Source organism: Meles meles, chromosome 19 (assembly GCF_922984935.1).
Source record: "Meles meles chromosome 19, mMelMel3.1 paternal haplotype, whole genome shotgun sequence".
Classification (NCBI taxonomy): domain Eukaryota; kingdom Metazoa; phylum Chordata; class Mammalia; order Carnivora; family Mustelidae; genus Meles; species Meles meles.
Window position 1 is genome coordinate 36,383,698 of NC_060084.1, and position 16,246 is coordinate 36,399,943.

The window sequence follows — 16,246 nt, forward strand, 5'->3', positions numbered from 1 at the left end:
CTACTTACATTATATAAGTGAAATCATACAGGATCTGTTCTTGAGTGCAATAGTATTTCACTTAGCATAATGTCTTCAAAGGTCATCCATGTTGTGACATGTGTCAAAATTTCTTTCCCTTTTAAGGCTGAATAATATTCCTTTGTATGTATATATCACATTTTGCTTATCCATTCATTCAAAGGACACTTGGTTTATTTCTATATTTTGGTTATTGTGAATAATGCTTCTATGAACATGGGTGTGCAAGCATGTGCTTGAGTCTTTGCTTTCAGTTCTTTTGAGGTGGGGTTGGTTTTGTCAAGCTTAAATCCTAAAACATGTCTGTTTTCTCTCATTTGAAAACAAGGTTAAAAAATTGGGTGTCATGTGATATTAATCTGCTCATTAAAAAAATCTTCCCTTAGAGTTATAGCTCATGAAAGAAAAGACCTAAGAGTTCATGTGAACTGCCTTCGTATGTCTTGTGGAAGAAGAAATAAACTTAGAAGTATTCTCCAAAAGGAAGGAGAACTAGAGCTTTCAGGAGCCAGTTTTCAGAGAATCTTTCTGGTATTATAAGCATTAACCAACAAGGGCCTGAACAGGTGAGGTAGTGAGTAAACCAGCATGGGATGGGAGGAATCTCCAAGGTGCTCCCATGAATAGATGTCTCCAGACATCTATTATTATCACACTTCTCCCCCTTCCTCTCTCCTTTTTCTGAAACATTTCCTACTCATGATTGTTCATTTTGTACCTGATTTCATATTCTGCTGTGTAGTGCCCTAAACTACTTAATGTTTGTGAATCTTGATGTTCTGGTGTTTGGCAAGACTGGCATACATACTTTTCCTCAAATTCTGTGAACCCAGTCAATTTATTGAAAAGTCATTTTGGTAGACTCAAAATGGATGAAGGACCTCAATGTGAGAAAGGAATCCATCAAAATCCTTGAGGAGAATGCAGGGAGCAACCTCTTCGACCTCAGCTGCAGCAACATCTTCCTAGGAACAATAGCAAAGGCAAGGGAAGCAAGGGCAAAAATGAACTATTGGGATTTCATCAAGATCAAAAGCTTTTGCACAGCAAAGGAAACAGTTAACAAAACCAAAAGACAACTGACAGAATGGGAGAAGATATTTGCAAATGACATATCAGATAAAGGGCTAGTATCCAAAATCTATAAGGAACTTAGCAAACTCAACACCCAAAGAACAAACAATCCAATCAAGAAATGGGCAGAGGACATGAACAGCCATTTATGCAAAGAAGACATCCAGATGGCCAACAGACACATGAAAGAGTGCTCCACGTCACTTGGCATCAGGGAAATACAAATCAAAACCACAATGAGATACCACCTCACACCAGTCAGAATGGCTAAAATTAACAAGTCAGGAAATGACAGATGCTGGCAAGGATGCGGAGAAAGGGGAACCCTCCTCCACTGTTGGTGGGAATGCAAGCTGGTGCAACCACTCTGGAAAACAGCATGGAGGTTCCTCAAAATGTTGAAAATAGAACTACCCTATGACCCAGCAATTGCACTACTGGGTATTTACCCTAAAGATACAAACATAGTGATCCGAAGGGGCACGTGTACCCGAATGTTTATAGCAGCAATGTCTACAATAGCCAAACTATGGAAAGAACCTAGATGCCCATCAACAGATGAATGGATAAAGAAGATGTGGTATATATACACAATGGAATACTGTGCAGCCATCAAAAGAAATGAAATCTTGCCATTTGCGACGACGTGGATGGAACTAGAGGGCATCATGCTTAGTGAAATAAGTCAATCGGAGAAAGACAACTATCATATGATCTCCCTGATATGAGGACGTGGAGAAGCAACATGGGGGGTTAGTGTGATAGGAGAAGAATAAATGAAACAAGATGGGATTGGGAGGGAGACAAACCATAAATGACTCTTAATCTCACAAAACAAACTGGGGGTTCCGGGGGGGAGGTGGGGTTGGGAGAGGGGGAGGGGGTTATGGACATTGGGGAGGGTATGTGCTATGGTGAGTGCTGTGAAGTGTGTAAACCTGGCGATTCACAGACCTGTACCCCTGGGGATAAAAATACATTATATGTTTATAAAAAAAAAAAATCGGAAGGGGAGGTGAACCATAAGAGACTATGGACTCTGAAAAACAACCTGAGGGTTTTGAAGGGTCAGGGGTGGGAGGTTGGGGGAACAGGTGGTGGGTAATAGGGAGGGCACGTTTTGCATGGAGCACTGGGTGTTGTGCAAAAACAATGAATACTGTTATGCTGAAAAAAAAAGAAAAGTCATTTTGGTGAGAAATTGGATATTTTATCTGACATAGACATATGCCATGTGTATATGAGAGAGAGAGAGAGAGAGAGAGAGAGATTCTAACCTAATGCTCTCTGAATGGACTAGTAATAGTCCTGTTTCCTTTCTTTTTTCTTCCAGGTACTTCTGGCCCTTTACCATTCTATTCTTCCTTCTTCAAGGAAGAAGAGCAGGTAATTATTCACCTGTGATATCAGGGAATCATTATTAGTCCAAGAAGCTATTCTCTAATCCTTTAGGGAGTGCTTGTGTTAGGGGAGATTATGCCTATAAAGCTCTCTTAATGATTTAGCTAGGACTCCCCCATGTACCCTGTTAGCAAGAAGAGAGCTTGTTTTTGGAGAGCTGCCAGTGAAGCATTTCAAAGGTAATTGGCAAACGATGTCTTAGAGACAATGCAAAAAATTACATTGAATTTTCCTAGCCTGCAATTGGAAGTGGTCCCTTCTCTGCAAGGCAACCCAATAGCTTATAATAATTACCTATGGAAAATTATATTTTCAAGCCCCAATTAATTTCCTACCCATTAGAGATTATGAAAGGACTGTCAGCCAGGAAATAAAAATAGCTTAGTGGAGTCTTTTTTTTTTTCCTTTGTAACAGAGAAATCATATTTTTTTTGCTGTTTTCAAACAAAACAAAGCCCTGTATTTGGGCCCAGGATTATGGGCAGGACTGGAGCAGCAGCAGTAATAATAAGGAAGGAGTGGGCTGCTCATTTATACATTTGATCTATCAACTGATCTGGAGCATAATTAAAAGGTTCCCTTCAGGCTGTCTGTTGGAGCGTTGTTGATGAATGGTTGTGGTTAGTGGCTGCCAAAATGCTGATCTGCCTCAGGGTCAAGTTTGAGGGGTGGGCATCTCCTGGAGAGGTGTTGGCTTCTGGTCTCCATTCTTTGGTTTTTCTCATGAATTTTACTCTGGTCTCTCTACATGCACAGTCCTTGAGACCCCCTCGTATTCCCTTAGTTTGAGCTCCCTCACAGGCAGACTCTGAGACAAGGGTTTGGGTGCAGGTTTAACTTACAGGGAAGTACAATGAAGGAATAAGAGAGTGAGACAAGAAAGAAAAGAAAGACCAAAAATATGTGTTGTGCTGTAGTTACCATTGTGGGCAATTGGAGTTCATCCCACTGGGAAGTCTAATGACTTTTTAGAATATACCTGAGAATTGTTCCCAAATGACTGAGGAAGCCAGAGTATTTATTTATCATTTCCCATTGATTACTTCTCTGGTCCTTCTGGCTTTCCTTGTGTTGGGCCAGCACACAGTTCAGTGGTCGGAGAACATTCTTAGAGCGAGACCCAAGGAGCTACCAGCATGAACTGGATCTGTTTGTAAACATCCTCTTGGACCTGTTGAGAAGATACAAGTGTGGCACCAACAGGGTTTATTATGAATCTTCCTCTGGCTTCTCATCTTCCAATTATCCCATGAACACAGGCTTGAACAGAATTCCTTGACCCCTTCCTACTGTTGTACTCCTCTCACTGGGACACTTCCGTCGCAATTGCCCGTCTGTAAAATGGGGTGATGACAGCTTCCTATAGGAGACACATCTTGATTTGTGTGTCTAGGTCTTTATCTTTTCTGGGAACTACCCTAACTGCCTTCCATATTCTGGAAATTGTTGCTTTATCTTCCTTCCAACCACATGATTTCTCTGTGTGTCCCTGTCCCCCAGTTATAGGTGATTGGTTCAGAGATGGGCACCACAAGCTGGGCCAATTGAATCATTTGCCTAGGAATTCATACCTGGGACAGAGAAAGAGTGCTGCCACATATCAAGCTTGGGAGTTGTTGGTGGTCGTATTCCACTAGATGAACTAGGCCCACGGTGAGTTGCTCTACTGCTGTGAAGCACAGTGAAGCTGAACTTTGGAGAGAAGGACAGACAAGAGGAGAGAGAACAGTCCTAAGAGTGTTCAAGTGTGGTTCCATTTCTTCCCAGAGGTTATGCAGCTTCCTTGCCCATGGTTTCTACAAGGTAACTCTTTCTTCATCAACATTCTATTTTACACTAACTTTAGTGATGGGAGGAGCAGAGGTCTAACTTGAAACAAATGTGCTTTATGTTTATGGGGTCCTTATAATAAGCCTATGAGATGGAAGTGTATAGCACAATGCTTAACATAAAACCAGTCCTCAACAAACAGCAGCTATTATTTTTGATAATGACTCCTGCATCTCCAGTCCTACCTGACCTTACTCTTGACTTTTGGTAAACTCCTGATAAATGTCTCCAACACCTCAAACTCAATACAACTACATTTCTCACCTAAGATCCATACTCATTTTATGTAAATGATCACCACATACCCAGCATTCAGTTCAGAAACATGAGAATGTACTTTTTCTTATGCCTCACTGTCAATCAATTAATGTATTTGGTGAATTTCCTTTCATTGATAGTTCTCAAGTCCATTCATTTCTTTCTACTCAGATAACTACCACTCTGGTCCCTCCCTTATCATCTATCATCTGAATTACACCAAACATGTCTAATAAATCTCCCAATCACCAATTTTCCCTCTTTTAATTTGGTATTTTTTAAGGCTTTCTGTTGAGGTAATGGAATCCTTTGTTCACATCAAATCTTATGTGAAACTCTAATTATAAAGTACACAAAATTGAAACTACTCTAGCTAAGAAGAGGAGAGTGGAGGATATTGAGCTCCTTCTGCCCACCTGTCCCCCACACCCTGGCCTTTGTCCATCTCAGAAGAAGACATGAGCAAAGAGATGAGGGAGGAGGAACATTCAGTCCCAAAGATATCAAGGAGAACAATATTCCAGATAGAAGTAACACTCAGTACACAGACCCTAGGAGCTGGAGAGGTTTGAGGAGCTGCTGGGAGGCCAGTGTTGATTGAACAGACTGAGAAGAAGGGAGTGTTGTGAGACAGAAGTCAGGGAAGGGACCTGGCTTGATCATTCAGGACCTTCATAGACATTGGGGAAGCTTTAGCTTTAACTGCGAGATGGGAGCCATTGAAGGCTTCTAAGCGTAGTTGTTACCTGATTGGACTTGTACCCTAAAAAGGATCAGTTGGACAGAATAAACAAACAAACAAACAATCAAACAGAAAGCAGAAACAAACTATAAATACAGACAACAAACTTCTTGTTACAGGGGAGATGTATGGGGGGATAGGTGGAGAGCAGTGGGAGATAGTCTTCCAGTTACAGAATGAATAAGTCATGGGAATAAAAAGCACAGCATAGAGAATATAATTAAAGTATTGTAATAATGTATGGGGACAGATGGTAGGTACACTTGTGGTGAGCATAGTGTAACATAAATTTGTTGAGTCACTATGCTGTACACCTTAAACTAATGTAACATAGTGTGTGAACTGTACTTCAATTAAGAAAATGAAAAAAAAATGAAAGGATCACTCAGGTCACTATATGGAGAATAGACATAGGGAGGTGAGGATGAGAGTAGCGAGATCTGTGAGGAGGTTGTTGCAATAATTTAGGCAAGAGATGACCAGCATATTGGCAGGAGAGGTGGGAGTCTGGATTCCATGTGTATTTGGAAGTGGAATCAGCAGTATTTGCTAAAGGATTATGTGTAGAGTGTAAAGGAAAAGGAAAAGAAAGATGGCACTTTTTTTTTTTTTCCTGAATACCTAGAAGAATAATTCCCTTTAGTGTAGGTGGAGTAGCCTGCCAGTATAGTGGGCATTAGAAGCCACAATATTGACTTTATTACAGGAGAGTTTTAGATAATACTTTATTGACATTTTCTCAGACTTCTTTTGCATAAAAATTTGATAATTAATTATTTGCAAAAATTAGAGATATTAAGGAAATATTCATTTTTCAGAAATTTTAGATTTAAGATTGATTTAAATAGTGAAACAGTAAACTCTCATAGGATATCTAGAATGTGAGCCAATTTAATAAGTTTTTAGAAACACATCTATTATATAAAGGTCAGCCAAAGAAAGTAAGGATGAGGCTGAGCAGCATTTGGTGATAACTGTGGCACTCACTGCTTCAGGGGATTTCCTTCTGTTCTAGAATGTTCTGTTCTTATACTTAGTACAATGATGACCACACACCACAGGTAATTTCCTTTTCAGGGGCTTAGGCAGAGAGGGCTCACCTGGCTATGGTGGTCAGAGTGGGACATTGTATACTTTGTAGATGTTGAATCTACAAATATTCATGTTTTTAAACAACTGTAGAATAGTTGTATTACATTTATAGTTTCTACTTATATTTATTATTTTATTTATATTTATATATTGCCATTTACATTTATATTTACATATTGCCAATGTCTAACACAGAAGCATAGCAGGAGCCCCATACATGAGAATGAATAAATGAGTGAATATTGCTCTAAAAGGCACATGCAGAGAAGATTGTGATAGCCCACATTGATTTTATCTGCTTTCCACACTCAGTCATTACCTTAAGGTGTTTTTAGATAGGACTGCTGGCCACACTATTTCATTTTCCCTGCTCAACTGGTATAATTATGTATCCTTCTCTGTTCATCTCCCCAACTCCACCTACTGGGAATGTTTGCAGCAGCAAGTTACAGAAAAACCTAACTTGGAGGTGAATATGGAGGTGAACAACCTGGGGATTGTACAATAAGAATCCAGGCTCTTCTTCTGCTCTGATCTGTCATTCTTAGGTTGGATTTCATCCTTAAGCTTATCACCTGATTTTTAAAATATTCTTCCAGAAATTGCATGCTTATTCCAAAGAAGAGGGAGAGGAAGTGAGAAAAGATAAAAGAAAAATAATAACCGTATCCATTACCTTTTACTAGTACCTATCCACTACCTTTACTAGGAAAAAATTTTTTCCCAGAAACCCTGAAGCAGACTTCCTTTTAGGTGTCATTAGCCATAACTGTGTTATAAGATTGGCTTTCACATAAAGGAGTCTGGTCAAAAGATTATTTTTAGCAGATCATGTTTGTGCTCCAAAAAACCAGGGTTCTATTAAAATGAGGGAAATAGATATTAAGAAGGCAACTAATAGATTTGTTATACCAAATAAGCTTTAAATTCTGTGGCCACTGAGTCCATGTTTTCTACTTTGGTCTTTTTTGAGGACCCCCAAGTACTACAGAAGAGAACTAAACACTTATTGGCTGGGTGGATTTCAGTGACAGCAAGCGAGGGAGTCTGTCTAAGGCTACAAATCCAGAAAAGTTTGTCCTTTTGCTCTCTGGCACTTTCACTAACAACCAGACCTTAACCTTGAGATGAAAGCATTGTGTTTCTGCCAAAGAGAGCTGAATGGCTTGTTAACGGCTCTCTTTAGCTGCCAAGACTCATCATCAAACTATCCTTGACAAATTCTAATTTTAGTTAAAGTAATTGGCCTAATATGAATCAGACTGACGGCCAACTTTCAGAACAGCCTCTAATAATCCATAATATCTATGCTACCCTGAGGATTCAAGTTGACATCGCCAAAGATAATTATTAGAGGATGTAGGAGCTAGTAGTGAGGGCTAATTAAAGGTCTTGTTTCATGTATATTTCCCACTTAAAAGAAGGAGATAGAGAGCTCTTGAGAGAAGTAATAAGCTTCTGGAAAAGGTAACCTCCCTTAGTATTTTAGAATGACGTCAAGATGTTAACTTCAGCAAGTTCCTACTCAGCACAGGGATAAGCCCCATGAAGAAGAGAGGTGTAAATATCCAAACAACTTGGGAGAAAAGGCTAACATTAGAAGTTGTGTTTCATATAATTGAACAGCATATGTGTGAACCTGGATTCAGATTTCAGTACTGACACTAGTTTTGACACTTCAGGTAATTTATTTATCTTCTTGTAGTTGCTTTTCTAATCTGGAAATTAATCTAATCTGGATACCAATAGTGTATCTTCACAGAATTGAAGCAAGAGTTAACATGAGATAATAAATGTAAGCACATAGCCAGAGCTTGGTAAGTGCAATTGAACCTATTAAAGATGGTTATTTGGCAGAGCATGTTGGCAGGTGGGTGCAGGGTTCAGGCTGCTAAGGTTATCCACACATCCTTACCTCCCCACCTCTGATTTCCACTGCATGCATGGAATTTTAGTGAAGATAAAGAATTTTATGTCCTAGAAAGCTCAGGCAAATGTTTATATACTTATCTGTTCAATAAGAACTTATTGAGTGCCTTCTGTATATGTATGTGTGCATATGCATACACATACACATTACACACACACACACACACACACACAGGGTTGAACAATGTGATACCTGTGTCTAGGCTCTGTGGATCCCAGTGGAAGAAGCTTGTATGTGCATCAGTAGGTAAAACACAAAGCAGAGTCTCTTGGTCACTCTATAAGAGGGATAAGGAAGCACAATGAGAACACAAGGAGAGAGTCTGGAATGGTTTTGTGGGGAAGAGGCAATTGAGCTGAGTCTTGAAGAGCTCCCTTAGCACAAGTGGAGATCTGAGAGGTCAACCATTCCAGTTAGAGGAGACAACAGAACACGCAGGATAATTTCAAGGGACCAAAAAGTAATTCATTTTGACTACAGCCTCACTGGTCAGAAAAGAAAGCATCAGGGGCCATGGTGAACATGGCAGGCTGTGAGACTCACTTATAAAAGGCCTTCAATACCAACCTGCACCTGGGAGCAGGAAAAGGAGGGGACCTGCATGCAGATGTGCAGAGTGGTAGGTGACATATTTTGGGGATTAACGCCCTGCAGGGATTCTGGGCTTTACAAAAGCAGAAGCCTCATGAAGAAGCATGTTAATTTATCTTTGGAAAGAGCTTTGGCAAAAGCCTCTCTCTTTCCATGGAAACAGTGGTTGCATGTTCCCTGGCACATAGGACTAATGGTGTTTCTATTCTTTCAAAGAGCAAAGTTTATGCTTCTATTGTTGTTGTTCTTTTCCCTCAGTCATCTCCTAATTATCTCTGCATGTTGTGAAAATATCATTGGGTGGGGAATGGGAGGGTTCAGAAGTTCCATAAAATGTCAGAATCTGCCCACCTTGTCTTCTGCTTCCTGATTACCTGACTCCCATTTTATGAGGTGCACCAGGCACAGACAGCAGGCAGAAGTATGCAGAGAGTTTGAAGCAGATTTGCTGCTCTCTGAGTAGTCAACAAATCGCATACCTGTCTCCTCCTTTTTACCTAGAAGATTTTCTTTCAAATGAAGTGCATGACCAATGTCCAAAAGGGAGCCTCTCAACACAGAACAGCTTAATAGAAGATGGTGGCTAATGGATCAGCCAAGGACACTCACCCCTAGCAGTCCTGTGGCCAGAATTGCCCACCTGCCCATTCAGAGCAGTAACAGCTGCTGCATTAACATTCCTTTCCCTTCATTTCCATTGCTGGGACCAAAGCTGGAATGATAAGACAAGTTATGAACCAATGACTTGACTCATAAATTTTAAAATTTTCTCCTTGCTCTTAGTTTGGAACTGTCAGGTACTCCTCCCCTTCCTCCAGGGCTCCATTTTTCTGCGACAGCTCTTCCAGACTAAGTCTTGGAACCTCTCAAGGTGGAGAGCCCACCTTGAGAAGTGGGATTGTCCCTGACTGCCCTGCAGTTGAGTGGTGACAAGGAAGAGAGCCTCTTGGCATAATTCAAGGGAGGTATAGAGGTCAGGGAGGGATGGGGGAACTCAGAAGTGATGCCATGACCCTCTCTGCGGAGGCTACCCAGTGCTGGGTACATATCCTCACAAATGACCACAGATGGTCTCTTTCATGTAGCATGCCTGGAGAGTTTGCTGGTGATAACTAGCTTCCTGCCATGGTTGCTAAAGCCCATTTACCCACTATTAGTGAGGAGCTGCTCTGCTTCAATTACCTCTTCCCAGCACCAATAAAGTGCATATTGGCAACTCTGAGCTCAAGCACATACTCTCTTTCATGGAGTAGCTCCAATTTCCAACCACAGTGTTTTATTATGGCAAAACATTTTACTTCTGATTAACCTGAAACAGTTTTTAAGTCTTTGCTTTCAGAGATCTAGGGAAGTCTGTGAATGTGTGAATAGGCCATTTTGGACAACAAATACAATCTTTGGGTGGGGATTTGACCTAAAGTTCTTAAAAGCCCTGTCCCAAGATTTAAATTCCTTCTCACTCAGTCCTTCTTATCAGCTGAAATTTAACTGTTCCTTTGCAGACAAAATATTCCCTTGGGTCTTAACATCATAGTACAGCATCCCAACAGCTGAAGTTATTTTTCTGGAGACCAGAGTTTACTCTTCCTGCACTTTGGAAGGCCAAATGAGCAAGATAATTCCCTTCAGTAAATCTGACAATGAAGGCTGCCTTGAGTAGGTATAGAAATGCTACAGTCCCTTTTTCCCTCTAGTAGGTAACTCTGACAGTGGTGTTCTACACTGGCTCTTGGTGTTCTCCAGAAAGGTCAAGCTCTAGTTGTCTGTAGTAGAAATTAGCTTCCTAACTCACCTTTTATTGTTACTTTCTGCTCTATCTTACTTTTCTACTCCCTTCCTTATGTTTCCTGGGATTACCTTCTGAATAAATTTCTTACTCTTGAATCCTTGTCTCAGCATTTGTTTCTGGAAGAACTAGAGACAAAAAATGCCATCAAGAGGAATGGAGGTGGGAGGGGCAAGATGGTGGAGAAGCAGGAGACCCTGTTTCAACTGGTCCCCTAAAGTGAGTTAAATATCTACCAGAACACTCTGAACACCCATGAAATCAGTTTGAGATGTAAGATTATACACTTCTGGATCTCCACGGGGACAGAAGACATCAGTGGAGAGGTAAAGCAGAGTGGGAATGCTCAGACTGATATCAGAGGATAAACAGAAGCAGAGAGAGCCACCAGAAGCAACATATTGGAAAGTAATACCCCAATAAGAAAGTGTCCTGTGATTGGGGACCAGCATTAACTTGGAGTCTAGTTAACAGCACTCAAAAAGAGCAAAAGATCTTAATGGGTAACTGGTGGAATTGGGTGGTCATGGGCATGACTCTAAGCCCATGGCCCCAGGACAATTACTGCTGGTGACCACCCATGCCAGAGAGTCTAGTGGGGCCTCCAGTCTGTGGTCCCTGAGCCTGCAGCTTTCCACTGTTTGCACCACTGCTCTGACTGGGCACATTTCCAGCTGCATCTGACAGAGCCTGGTGTGGGCACCAGTCGGTGGTGTCTAGGACCACAGCCTTCTCTGACCAGTGGCAGGGTCTAAGAGCACTCAGCCTTTGCCTGAGACAACCCAGTGTGATCTCTGGTTGGGATCCTGTCAGGATCCCTGGGCCCATAGCCTTCTGTGACCTGCGTGGCCCCAGGGTCTCAGTGTACCTGGCATGGGCCTGGACTCCACAGAGAAGTCCTGACAAATATAGTCAACAGAAGTGTGCTCCCTGAACCAATATTGCCCATGTTTTTAGTGGCATGGAGATGCCCTGGAAAATTTCCCCATTCTGGGGAATGGAACAAGTATTTGTGTTCTAGAGGCAGAAAGGACTACCCCCAAGATCAATGAATCTAGAAAGTCCTCAAGATGCCTGATTGTGAAGATGATGAATCAAAATTTCAGCCATGTTATTCTGATGGTCCTTCTTCTGTACATAAAGAATCTTCTCCCCCTGGTTGCCCTTAATTAAGACTTCCTGGCTGAAATTTTCATCCAGAATTTGTTCAACTATATCTTCTAGCCTTATCTTTTTCTCCACCCCCTGAGGATCCCAATAATTCTGACTTTGGAATGTTTCATGGCATTGTTTATTTCCCTAATTCTGTTAGGGAATTCTGTTCCCTAATTCATGGCTTCTAAGCTGTTTCTTCCATGCCTTCTCCTGATCTTTCTTTCCATCAGTTTGTCCTTTAAATCACTAATTCTATCTTCTGTCTCAGTTACCCTAGCTGATAGAGTATTTAGATTAGATTGGATCTCATTGATAGCATTTTTACTTCTGTCTGGGTGGCTCTCACTTCTGCCCTTAGAGATTCTGTTGTCACTAATGGTCTTCTCCAACCTAGCCACTGCCTGGAAAATTGTTACCCTGAGTTCCCTTTGTAATATACTGTTTATGTCCATATCCAATAGTTCTGTGGCAGAAGGCACAGTCTCTGAATTTTTCCTCTGTTGGATGTTCCTCCTCCTAGTCACTTTGGTGAGAGGTGGTTGAGGGGATGTATTGATGAATATATCAACCACGATCCAGGCAACGTGCACCCTGGAATGTTTCAGAGTGATCAGAAGTCACCACCAAAAGGAAAGAATAAAGAAAAATTCTCCTTCCCCTCAGGGATCCAATAATTCTGATGTTGGAACCTTTCATGGCATCATTCTCCTCCCCCTCAGGGATCCTATAATTCTGATGTTGGAACCTTTCATGGCATCATTTATTTCCCTAATTCTGTTTTCATGGCTTCTAAGCTGTTTGTTCCAGGCTTCTTTCTGATCCTTTTTCTCTATCTGTTTGTCCTCCAGGTCACTAATTCTTTCTTCTGCCTCAGTTACCCTAGCTTTTAGAGAATTTAGATTCAATTGAAAAGCATTGAGAGCATTGTTAACGTCATCCCTGGTGGCCTTCGCTTCTGCCCTAATTAGTTCCATTTTGTCATCAAAGGCTTTCTCCAAACTAGCTAATGCCTGGATAATTGTTAGCTTGAATTCCCTTTCCGACATACTATCTATGTCCATATCCAATAGCTCTGATGGAGAGGGCCCAGTCTCTGAATATTTCCTCTGTTGGTCATTCCCCCTCCTAGTCATTTCCCCATCTCTTTCTGCCTGGCTTTCTCCCTACTTCTGATCTCTCTCTGTCAAATAAATAAATAAGATCTTAAAAAAAAAAAAAAAAGAGTATGTGACAACCAAGCCAGCACTACCAGAAATATTAAGAGGGGTTCTATAAAAGAGAAAAAAAAAAAACCCCAAGAATATCATTGAATAGAAATATATGGAGGCAATCTATAGAAACAAAGTCTTCACAGGTAACACAATGCCAATAAAAACATATCTCTCAATAATCACTCTCAATGTGAATGACTTAAAGGCACCCATAAAACAACACAGGGTTGCAGATTTGATAAAACAACAAGATCCATCCATATGTTGTCTACCAGAGACCTGTTTTGAACCTAAGTATTGATCCAGACTGTAAGTGAAGGGATGGAGAAACATTTTTCATACCAATGGACCTCAAAAGAAGGCCAGGGTAGTGATTCTCATATCAGATAAATTCTCATATCAGATAAATTTATCATATCAGATAAATTTAATTTTAAATTAAAGATGCTAGTCAGAGATAAAGAAGGACACTACATAATTCTTCAAGAGACTATCCACCAAGAAGATCTAACAAATGTAAATATTTATGCCCCCAATATGGAAGCAGCCAACTACATAAGCCAACTGTTAATGAAAATGAAAAGCCATATTGATATCAATACATTAATTGTGGGGGATCTTAACACACCACTCTCAGTAATAGACAGATTATCCAAGCAGAATATCAATAAAGAAACAAGAACATTGAGTGACTCATTGGAACAGATGGACCTCATAGATATATAAAGAACATTCGACCCTAAAACAACAGCATAATCATTCTTCTCAATTGCACCTGGAACCTTCTCCAGAATAGACCACAAACTGGGTCAAAATCAGGGCTCAACTGATACCAAAAGATTGAGATTATTCCCTGCATATTCTCAGATCACAGTGCTTTGAAACTGGAGCTTAACCACAAGGAAAAGTTTGGAAGGAATTCAAACACTTGGAAGCTAAAGACCACCTTGCTTAAGAATGCTTGGATCAACCAGGAGATCAAAGAAGAACTTAAACAATTCATGAAAACCAATGAGAATGAAGACAATTTGGTCCAAAACCTACAGGAAATGCAAAGATGGTCATAAGGGATAAATACACAGCCATCCAAGCCTCTATCAAAAAACCTGGAAGATCCAGAATACACCAGCTATCTCTACACGTTAAAGAACTGGAGAATCAACAAAAAATTAAGCCATCTTCACCCACAAGAAGGGAAATAATCAAGATTAGAGCAGAGATCAATGAGATAGAAAATAGAGATACAGTAGAATGCATCAATGAAATTAGAAGCTGCTTTTTTGGAAGAATCAATAAGATGATAAGCCATTGACCAAACTAGTCCAAAAGAAAAGAGAGAAATCCCAAATTAATAAAAGTTTGAATGAAAAAGGAGAGATCACAACTAACACCAAGGAAATAGAAAAATCATCAAAAATTATTATCAACAGTTATATGCCAATAAGTTAAGCAACCTAGATGAAATGGATGGATTCCTGGGAAAATATAAACTTCCAAAACTGAATCAGGAAGAAATTGACAACCTGAATAGACCATTATCTAGTAACAAGATTGAAGCAGTGATCAAAAACCTCCTAAAAAACAAAAGCCCAGGACCTGATGGAATCCCTGGGGAATTCTACCAAACATTAAAAGAAGAAATAACACCTATTCTCTTGAAGCTGTTTCAAAAAATTGAAGCAGAAGGAAAACTTCCAGACACTTTCTATGAAGCCAGCATTACCCTAAATCCTCAAACCAGGTACAGACCCCACCAAAAAGGAGAATTTCAGACCAATACCACTGATGTATATGGATGCTAAGATTCTCAACAAGATCCTAGCCAATAGAATCCAAAAGCACATTAAAAAGATTATCCACCATGACAGGTGGGATTCATCCCTGAGTTTCAAGGATGGTTCAACATTCGCAAAGCATCAGTGTGATAGACAAATCAATAAGAGAAGAGAGAAGAACCACATGGTCCTCTCGATTGATGCAGAAAAAGCATTTGACAAAATACAGCATCCATTCCTGATTAAAACTCTTCAAAGTATAGGGATAGAGGGAATATTCCTCAACTTCATAAAGTCTATCTATGAAAAACCCACAGCAAATATCATTCTCAATGGGAAAAAGCTCATAGTATTCCCATTGAAATCAGGAACACGACATGGATGCTCACTCTCACCACTCTTGTTCAACATAGTATTAGAAGTTCAGGAACAGGAGTCACAACAAAGAGAAATAAAAGGTATCCAAATTGGAAATGAAGAAGTCAAACTCTCTCTCTTTGCAGATGACATGATACTTTCTCTGGAAAACCCAAAGACTCTATCCCTAAACTACTAGAACTCATACAGCAATTCTGTAATATGGCAAGATACAAATTCAATGTACAGAAATCAGTTGCTTTCTTATACATTAACAATGAAAATACAGAAAAGGAAGTTAGAGAACCCATTCCATTTACTATAGCACCAAGAACCATAAGATACCTGGGAATAAACCTAACCAAAGAGGTAAAGGATCTGTACTCAAGGAACTACAGAACACTCATGAAAGAAATCGAAGAAGGCACAAAAAGATGGAAGAAAATTCCATGTTCATGGATCAGAATAATAAACATTGTTAAAATGTCTATTCTGCCTAGAGCAATCTATACTTTTAATATCATTATGATAAAAATTCCACCAGCATTTTTCAAAGAGATGGAGCAAACAATCCTAAAATTTGTATGGAATCAGAAGAGACTGGAATTGTTAAGGAAATGTAAAAGAAAACAAAACGGGTTGCATCACACTGTCTGATTTCAAGCTTTACTACAAAGCTGTGATCACCAAGACAGCATGGTACTGGCACAAAAACAGACACATAGGCCAGTGGAACAGAATAGAGAGCCCACATATGGACTTTGAACTTTATAGTCAAATAATTTTCAACAAAGCAGGAAAAAATATACAGTGGGAAAAAGACAGTGTCTTCAATAAATGGTGCTGGGAAAATTAGACAGCTACGCGTAGAAAAATGAAACTCGACCATTCTCTTAATTCAAAGATCAACTCGAAATGGATAAAATTATCCAAAGATAAAATTATTCAAAGATCAACTCGAAGTGGATAAAAGACCTCAATGTGAGGCAGGAATCCCCCAGAATCATAGAGAAGAACGTAGGC